We start from the raw sequence: 10,175 nt of genomic DNA, 5'->3' as shown, positions 1-10,175 counted from the left end.
ATAGTGTATTTTTACAAATTTGACCGTAAATTTGAATTTATTTATAGTTAAACAAAGCATGCTATAAAATTATTATAATTATTAAGTAATACTTGAAAAAATGAATTTTAAAGTTTAAATTTGAATTTATATAAATTCTTATATTAATTTTGTATTATATTTATTTAAAAATTCAACATAAATTTAAATCTAAACTTCAAATTTCATATTCTCAAAGTAATTTTAAATTCTTTTAAATTCACACATTAAAATTTATGCTCCTAAATATTATTTTAAAATTTTAAATTAATAATTAATGAATTTTCTTGACAAACTACTTTTTAGTAATTTAGTTATTACCTATCCTTTCTATCCTTTTTCGCAAGATGTAAATTTAAATAATTAAAATTTTTATTAAAATTATAACCCAATGTATTTTTATTTATCAGAAATTGACAAATGCCCTTTAATAAATATTAAAAAAATAATAATGCCTCTGGATAAAATGTGTTTGAAAAAAAAATTGTAATTCACCTTCGAAGGCAGCTCTAATATTTCAAGATAAATAAAAAAGTACTTTACGATACATATCTTTAATCATAAAATTAGTCTTGCAGTCCACATAGTCTTGGATATAGTCTGAAAATAAGAAGAATTTCATTTAACAAACTTATTTTAGATTTAAAATACAAGTATATAATATTAAGTATAAAATTAAATGTAGTTTTTTCTATTTGAGTGTTTAAAAGTTTTAAAATAGTCGTGGAATGATGGTAAAAATATTTTTATGGATTGTATTGTTTAAATAATTTTTTATTTTTATTATTTATGGTTATCAATTTCATAGTAACTACAAAAATATTACTTCAAATATAAAAAATAAAATTGCAAGATTATAAGGAGGTTTTAAATATTGATAAATTTATTTATGGTATGGTTTTAAAATAGTAATTATTATACTTATCATTTCATAAGGAAATTCAAATTCAATTATAGTAAATAGTTATAGAAATTATTAATTCAATTATTTGTTAATGATTAGAGAACTTAATAATTAAGTTATTGTTTGTAGTCATAAAATATCAATTTAATTATTATTAGCTTTTTTAAAAAATTAAAATATAAATTTATGTGAAGGTTTCAAAATAACAATCAATTTGTTTATGGGGATTCTCTAAATATTAATTATGTTATATAATTGAATATTTAAAATTTTAAAAATAGTTATGTAATGATATTAATACTTTTTACGGATTATGTTATTAAAGTAATATTATAATAGTTGTTATTTTTATTTATTAATACTGGTGGTGATAAAATCTGATAATTTAATTATTACTAGTGAATGAGAAATATTAATACAAAAATATCATTAGAAAATAAAAAAATAAAATTTAAAATTTATAAGAAGATTTTAAATACTAAAAAATTTATTTATGGGAAAATTTTAAAATAATAATTATCTTAATTGATTATTATTTCGTAAATTAATTCAAATTAATTTATTATAAATGGTTTGCATAAATTATTAATTCAAGTAATATTAATGATTAGAATTATTGATTCAACTAAAATTAGTGGTTAGAAAATATTAAATCAATTACTATTAATAGTTACAAAAAATTAAACCATAATTTTATGGGGAGCTGAAAAATATTAATTACCTATCTATGTGGATTTTCAAAATATTAACTATCTTATTTATTGTTCAATAGACCAATTCATTTATTAACAATGATTATAAATATTATTAATTCAATATTAATACTCTCCTAACCAAAATTAAAACACATATGTTGTAATATTTCAAGATAATTCTACTCCCCAAATATCCCTAACACTCATACTTTGATAATACATCATTTTTTTAAAGAATGAATTCCTAATATATTATTATTTTTTTATGTGCATACTCAAAGCTAGAAAATAAAGGCTCCAAAATAAAGTCCTAAAGGTGAGTTTGGCCACCTTTTTGTGTCAACTTTTTTTCTTTTTTTTTTCAAAAGTAAAAGTCAACTTTTAAACGACTTTTCATGTGTTCGGTAAATAGCTTTTCTAACTTTTAAAAGCCAATTTTTAACTTTTTAGCGGACTTTTAAAAGTTATAGATTTAAAACTTTTAAATGGTAAAAGCTAGCTTTTTTTCCAAAAATTATTCAATTACATTGCTATTTTTTATGTTTTCCAAATATTATAAAACTATCAATGCATTCATTATATTTTTAAAAAATTTATATATATATATATATATATTTGTCATTTTAAATACTTTTAAACACCTTACAACTTTTTTACCAAATACTCAAAATCAACTTTTTCTTTGTAACAACTCCTTTTTCGTAGAGGGCGCAAATATTTTTAAAACAAAATCAAAATGCTCATTTTCATCAACTTCTTTTTAAAATGCCCTTTTAAAAAGTCACCGGGAAGCCAAAATAAGCATAATTGCCAAATTATCAACAAATCAAAATGATTACAAATCTCACTATTATGAAGAATTCTTCGGGTGAGTCTTGAGAAAGATTCTTGATCATGCATTTGAGGTAAAAAGAATGGGAAAGCATAATGCATTCATCTAGTAGCCGAGGAGGGGAGAATGTGTAGAGCCAATTTTTTTAGGGAAGAAATTGATTAAATTATTAAATGAGTCATTGGTAGAAGTTAGGAGTTAAAAAATCAACCAATCACAAATTAGTTTATATAATTAAAAATTTTAAAATTCAAAGAAAACTCAGTTTTAGTTTTGGAGGCATATAAAGATAAGATGATCTATTTTAATATATTAGTATAGATTTAGTTTGCTGTTTGAAAATTGAATGATCTTCATGAATCACTCCCCGATCACGATCACCTAAAAAAAATCAAACAAGAATGGTTTGAAGGACCCGAGGTGTATTCAGGGAGATCACTCGGATGCCTAAGTAAGGGACTAATAAGAGATTAGGAATTTCAACAGTAGAAAGAAGTGGATATGAATGAGATGCTTACCTCTTCTCCAAGTCCCTTTTTATAGTGGTGGAGGTTGACCCTCTTTCAGTACGGCATTGATGGGCATTTATTGTGCTTTTGGGGGTTACAGAGGTTTTATGGGCATTTATGAGGAGGTTTTAAGTATAGTTTTGTAACCATTCTCTCTCATACATATGCGTACATTAGAGAGAATTAATGGTGTTTCGTAAACATTTTCCTTTTTAGTAAAGATATTTTTGGGTATATCAATTGCCTCCTCCCCTCTGGTTTCGAATTTTGGAAATTAGTTTCCAAAGTTCGAATGTTTAAGAAACAGCTAAGCTCCTTTGTTTTTTTTACTGAGCCCGAATTATGTTCGGCTTCATCCAAGCTGTTTTGCCAATTCGTTTCAGTTTTTGTCAAGCCACCTACTCAGCCTAATATGAGTCGTTATATCGGCTTACTATGAGCCATTTTAGACTTTTGCTAAGCCGCTTTCTCAACTGAATACGAGGCGTTATCGGCATCATCCGAGCCATTTTGCCAAGTTGTTTCGCCTTCTACTGAGCCGCCTACTCGACTTAATATGAGTCGTTTCAACTTCTATCGAGCTATTACCTCGACTTTCTATGAGCCTTTTTTTACTTTTGTTGAGCCGCTTTCTCAGTTGAATACAAGGCCTTATCGGCTTCGTTTGAGCCATTTTACCAAGTTGTTTGGCTTCTGTCAAGTCGCCTACTTAGCTTAATATGAGTCGTTTGACTTTTGCTGAGTCATTACCTTGACTTACTACGATCCATTTTTGACTTCTGCTGAACCGCCTACTCGGCTTGATTTGAGTCATTATCAGCTTCATCTGAGCCATTTTTGTAACGACCCAAATTTTCTAACCATTTTTTTTAACTGTCAAGCTATATATCATAACTCTGATACCCTGTATATAAATATCTGTTATCATCACAGCCCAGAGTGGATGTCGTGGTAACCTGTGCATTCCATGTATATTACCTATGCAGCGGAAAAACATAAATATCCAAACCATATCCCATAATACACAATACCAGAGTACTACTAATCCACCAATAAATATATACACACATGTACATCATTTCCCAAAAATCTCAAAATACTAAGGGCTCTACTACTTAGCCCGAGACTCACCCCAAAACTATGCCGACTCAGCCGCCTCCTCTATCTCTGAGCCGACCCTATATGTCCCTCTGGGTTACCTGAAATGTTCATAATCTTGGGGTGAGACACCTCTCAGTAAGGAGAAATATGTTATAACCAGTGTGTGGCATATGAGTTTATACACAAAACATAACTTTATATTAAAACTATAAATGAGATATCATGTAAAAGTATCTGTACTATAACCCACATCTATGTCATTTAAAATAAAGTAATTCTAAGTTAATTATTCAATCATACTTCTATCCATATATATTATCTCTGTTTTCTGTGTATACTGTATATGTATATAATTCTGAAAACTTCCCTAGATGGTTTTATGTCATAATTTAACCCCTCATGATAAGGTTATGCGGCCCGTAGGTGGGACTAAACACTAGTTGGTCTACCAGTGCTAGTCTAACTGTATTTCTGTATATGTCTGTAGCACGAAAGGCCTGCTCCACATGGTCCGGACACCAGGGAGCCCTCTGCTCTACCTGTGGCACAATCGGCATTCCACACCATACTCTATCTGACATGTATGATTGCATTGTCTAAACTGTATAGTTACGGTACCGTGCTCTGTAAACTACTGTGTTCCATTTGGGTCTGATACTGTATAATACTATTTCTATATAATATCTATATGTTTTACCATGATTCTATATCAACTGTATTTACCATGACGCTGTAATTCTCTATATTAACCATGACGCTATAATATTACTGTATATCTGTATCAACTATATTTTTGTATGTCATGGTTCTATGCTCTGTATATCATGGTTCTGTAAAACTCTGTATAATCATGGTTCTGTAAAACTCTGTCTAATCATGATTCTGTAAAATACTATATAATCATGGTACTATAAAACACTATATATTCATGGTTCTATTAAATATTGTATAGTCATAAGTCTATAAATAAAACTGTATAATCTATATAGCATAATTTTGTAAAAACTATATAATCATAATTCTGTAAATCTGTATAAAATTCTATAATATTCCAGTATTACTCATGCCACACAGTTAAACGAAACTCATTAAATATAATCTATAATACTGTATAATTTTCATGCTCTAATCTGTTCAAAAATCATGCTCTATAATTCATAATCAAATATTATGCTTTACTGATAAAATTTCTAATTTAACTGGCATAAAATATTTTCCTTACCTGACTTTCTGAGGACTATTTATTATTTTCCTGTTTCACGCTTGTGGTGTTCGTAATTTCAATGCCATGAAATTACACATATATTCCCCAGTCAACCCACTGAGTTCCTAAAATAGTTATCATATCATATTTTTTTGAACCTGCAGATTTTAGTTTATCTACAAAATGTCAACCAGACAAGTATTACTATCTTTACCTTATTTTCTAGGAAAATACTCACCGAAACTCTAACTCATGCCTGCATCATTTACACCATAACCCTGTATTTCACAAATTCCCATTTCCTTAGTTAAACTCCAGAACTATATTCATATTCACGTTTCTAAATCTATACAATCCAAAAATTTAGATAAACAACCCATAAACACTCAAATAACACCCTTACCTCAGTTTTGGGATGGTGCCTTGGAACCCCAAACTGAAATTCCTCTCCACCTACGTTGTATAGAATCTTCCCAAGAACCCCATGGTGGTTCTTGATCATCAATCCGGGCTTTAATGGAGCGAGAATTGTAGGGAGAAAGGGAGGGGTTCGTGGGTTTGAGAGAGGAGAGAGAGAGAGGGTTTTGATTTTAATTTCACAAATGGATCGCAGGATCTTATAGTTTTCAGTACTGCCGTTTTCTCGGACTCCTAGAAAACTGTCGCCAATTTTCTATTTAATGGGCCCAGAAATTACCATTTACCCGTTACTAACCCGTGGTAAAAACCTAAATCGTCGCCGGTTTCTCCCCCCTTGAGAAAATCGTCACCGATTTTCTCCTCCTCTGGCCAAAATTCCACTTTTCCTATTTTCTTTTATTATTATATTTTCCAGGTCTCTACAATTTTGGCTTCTGTCTTTCCAGTTTTCGACTTCAATTCAAGTCATCTTCAGCTCATCTGAGCTATATTGGCTGAATTTGAGCAGTTGTTCTGCTACATATGAATTGCTTTGGCACACTTTGAGCAGCTATTCAGCTGAAACTATGTTGTTTTTAAACAATCCAAGCAGTTGTTCGACTGGATCATCATCGTTTCCCAACAATCAGAACAACGGTTTCTCAATTTTCCATCAATCTGAGCAGTTGTTTCGATGTTTTCCATCAATGTGAGCAACTCTTTCGATGTTTTCATTCAATCCGAGCAACATTTTAGATGTTTTCCATCTATCTAAAAAGTTCTTTCGATGTTTTCCATCGATCTGATTAGCTCTTTGGCTGAATCTTTGTTGTAGGCCGATAACTTTGTTTGTTGGGGGCTTATGAGCATCATGAGCTGTGCTCATCTATTGGGCTGGTCTTCGAGCCTCACGAGCTATGCTCATCAGTTGGGTCAGTTCTTTGGGCCTCATGAGCTTTGCTCATTAGCTGGACCAGTCTTCGGGCCTCATGAGCTCTGCTTATTAGTTGGGTTAGTCTTCAGGCTTCATAAGCTTTGCTCATCAGTTGCGCCAGTCTTCAGGTCTCGTGAGTTGTGCTCATCAGATGGGCCAGTCTTCAGGCCTCATGAGCTTTGCTCATTAGATAGGCCAGTCTTCAAGCCTCATAAGCTTTGCTCATCAGTTGCGCTAGTCTTCAGGCCTCATGAGTTGTGCTTATAAGATGGGCCAGTCTTTGGGCCTCATAAGCTTTGCTCATCAGATGGGCTAGTCTTCGAGCCTCATGAACTTTTCTCATCAGTTGGGTCAGTCTTAGGGCCTCATGAGCTTTTCTCATAAGTTAGGCCAATCTTCAGGCCTCATGAGCTATGTTGATTAGTTAGGCCAGTCTTCGGGCCTCGTGATCTATGTTCATTAGATGGGCTAGTATTTGGGCTTCATAAGCTTTACTCATTAGATGAGCCATTCTTTGAGCCTCATAAGCTTTGCTCATCAAATGGACCAATCTTTGGGCCTCATAAGTTGTACTCATCAGTTAGGCCAATCTTCGAGCCTCATGAGTTGTGCTCATCAGTTGGGTCAATTTAGAGATCTACGACGTTTTGGAATTCACATGACTTCTGGGATTTGCGTTGTTTTTAGATTCATGCCACTCTGGAATTTGCGCCATTTTGAGATTTGCACCACTTTGGGATTCGCAGTATTTTTATATTCGCGTCACTCTTAGTTACGCACCAATTTGGTTCTATAAAAGCCTTCTCTCATTCATTCTTGCCTTGTTTCTTGTGGAGGTTTCCTCTAGGTATCAGGTACACCCCTTTCTCCTCTCTTCTTTACCTTTTATACTTGTACTCAACATACTTTGTGTTTTGTATGCACCTTATACACTTTCCACAACTTTTGAAATGTTTCTCACATAATCTTTGTATATTCTTTGCATTCTTCAAAAATTTGCCCAAGGAGGGTTCTTTTGATCTTTAGCAAATAAGAATAAAAAAGGTTTTTGTGTTGTTTACTTTTAGGAGCTAGCCCTTTGTTTAGGATGGACACTTTTGAGGCTCACTCTTCATCGGTATTTAGCATAAGTAGTGTTAGGTCTTGCCTTGCCCTTGAGGATCTGTTGAGCCTACGCCATTTATATTTTATTCCAGACACCATTCATCTCAAGGTGCCTAGCAGCTTAGAATCAAATCTCCAGCCTAGTCCAAATGTAATTTGTTTATACGTTGACTGTTAACCGTCCCAGCCCCGGGAGTATATACAATGGAGTCCAAGAGGGGAGGGGGTGAATGGACTCTTTTGCTGATATAAAATTTTCTCTACAAAATAAAACTCTTGGCAAGATTCAAGAAATTAAATCACAGTATATGAAATTTAAATCATGCACAAAATAAATAATAATGAGTATAGGGAGCAAAGATCAACACCGGTATTTTTACGTGGTTCGACACCAAGCCTATGTCCACGCCTTGGGACCAACTCAAAGATTCCACAATCCACTAAAGTACTCCTTCACCGGCAGATCAAGCCTTACAACTCAGAAACCAATCCCTACACTTGGAAACAAATCTCTACCGCGCTCACAAAGAGCCTTCGCCAAATGGTTCGCAAAGAACCTTACAAAAATTGGTTCACAATGAACCTTACAAGATGATGGAAATACAAATCAATGCTCCTCAAATGAGCTAATATGAAATATGAAATATGAATCAAATCCTCACTCTATTCTCTCAAGGAAGGAATCAAACACTATGATTGAGTAAGAGAGGATTGAGCACTTGTGATGAATGAGTAAAATGCAAAGTGCAAAGTACTAAGTGCTTAGATTTTGGATAAAATAATATTTCTCACAAATATGATTAAAAATACTCAAAACCATGTCTAAACAAGCCTAACAGCTTGTATTTATAGCCAAAAACCTTTACTAATTGTTATTGGACCGTTGGGAGCAATTCTCAAAAGAAACTAGTCATTTTGCCCATTAGCATCATTCTGCCCATTGGGCTCGTCAACTAGTGCCCTGCACTCGTCGACTAGTGTAGACTAGTGACTCATCTACTAGTATCCCCAACTTGTCGATGAGTGCCCTGAATAAAAAAAAAGTCATCAACATGAAAGTTATGGGAATTTTTCTTAACTTTCCAGGGACACCAAGATTGTCCTTTTTGGACTTTTTCAAGCAAAAGTTATACCTCAAATACTGAAAAGTGTTCAAGACACAAGGCTGCACTGCGTTAGACGACGATTGCTCCTTTTTCCTTGTCAAAAATCCTTTTAATGACTTAAAACATTCTTGGACCAAAGTATATGAAATATATTAAGTCTAATAAAGTTTAATACTTGTCCAAATGAGTTTACCCTTGAATATAAGATATCTTATTAATAAAAACACATTTGAAAAACCATTTTGATATCTTATATACTTGTATATCCTTTATTGAAAATATACTTTACTTTCTTTGAACCCTTAGGACATAACACTTGTTTTGATAAAACTGGGACTATGTAAATATAAATACTAAGATGTTGAAAACTTGTCCCTTATGCAAACATATTTTGATTATAGGATATTTTTGACAAACTCTTTGTTTTGACTTTGAAAACTTTGAATGATGAGTTTGTGACTTAGGTGAAGTCCTATAAACTCATGTGTCCTAGTATGTATGTGTTTGCTCAACTCTTGCTCAGAAATCATGTAAGAAACACACCCACAAGATTTACAAAATGTTCCTACCTCACACAACCCTTATTACGTATAATTTAACAATTAAGCTTTCGTTGGTTGTGCTTGAGTCCTTTCCGAGTAAGTTTCCTTTTGATCTTTCATGCTTGACGTCAACTTGGTCCGATCTTTGCCTTCGATCCAATACTTCATGAATTCGTCACTAAAACTTGTACTAAACAATATCTACAAAGATAGGAGACACTAGGAACAACATATAGGTTAATATTATCAAAACATATAAAATATGATTATGTAGCCTACCAAGGCTAACAATCTCCCCTTTTTGGATGATGTCCATCTTATTAAGAATCTACTTACTCTTTGAATTTTTATTTATACTAACCATGACTTGATATATAAAGGTAAGCTTACCTAGAACCACTAATGGGTTATTATCATCAAAACAAGACAATTAAGCTCATGTAGCCACCAAGGCTAACATTGACTACTTTGATACTGGGCTTAGGCTACCTTTTCATCCATTTGTATCTGATGCCTTGCGATTTTACAGCCTATCACCTTGTCAATTGGCCCCCAACTCATTCCTTACCCCGATATGATTTGCGACTCTCATTATCCAAAAGGGTTACCAGCCTCTAGTTATGCTATTTCGGTCCTACCATCAGATGAGGAAGCACTATGTGTAAAAGGAAGTATTTTATTTCAAATGCCTACCAGATTTCAAGTTGTTTAGCCCAGGCGCTTCGTCTATCCATCAATGGGAGCATAGGTTCTTCTTTGCTTCTGGGGAATTGAACTTCCATCAGCCGCGCATCTGGTTGGCCCCTCTTGATGGTGATATCTCTTAT

The sequence above is a fragment of the Malania oleifera genome, chromosome 9 (genome assembly GCF_029873635.1).
Source record: "Malania oleifera isolate guangnan ecotype guangnan chromosome 9, ASM2987363v1, whole genome shotgun sequence".
Taxonomy (NCBI): Eukaryota; Viridiplantae; Streptophyta; class Magnoliopsida; order Santalales; family Ximeniaceae; genus Malania; species Malania oleifera.
The sequence above is the reverse complement of the archived record's forward strand: the minus strand, read 5'-3'. Positions refer to the sequence as shown.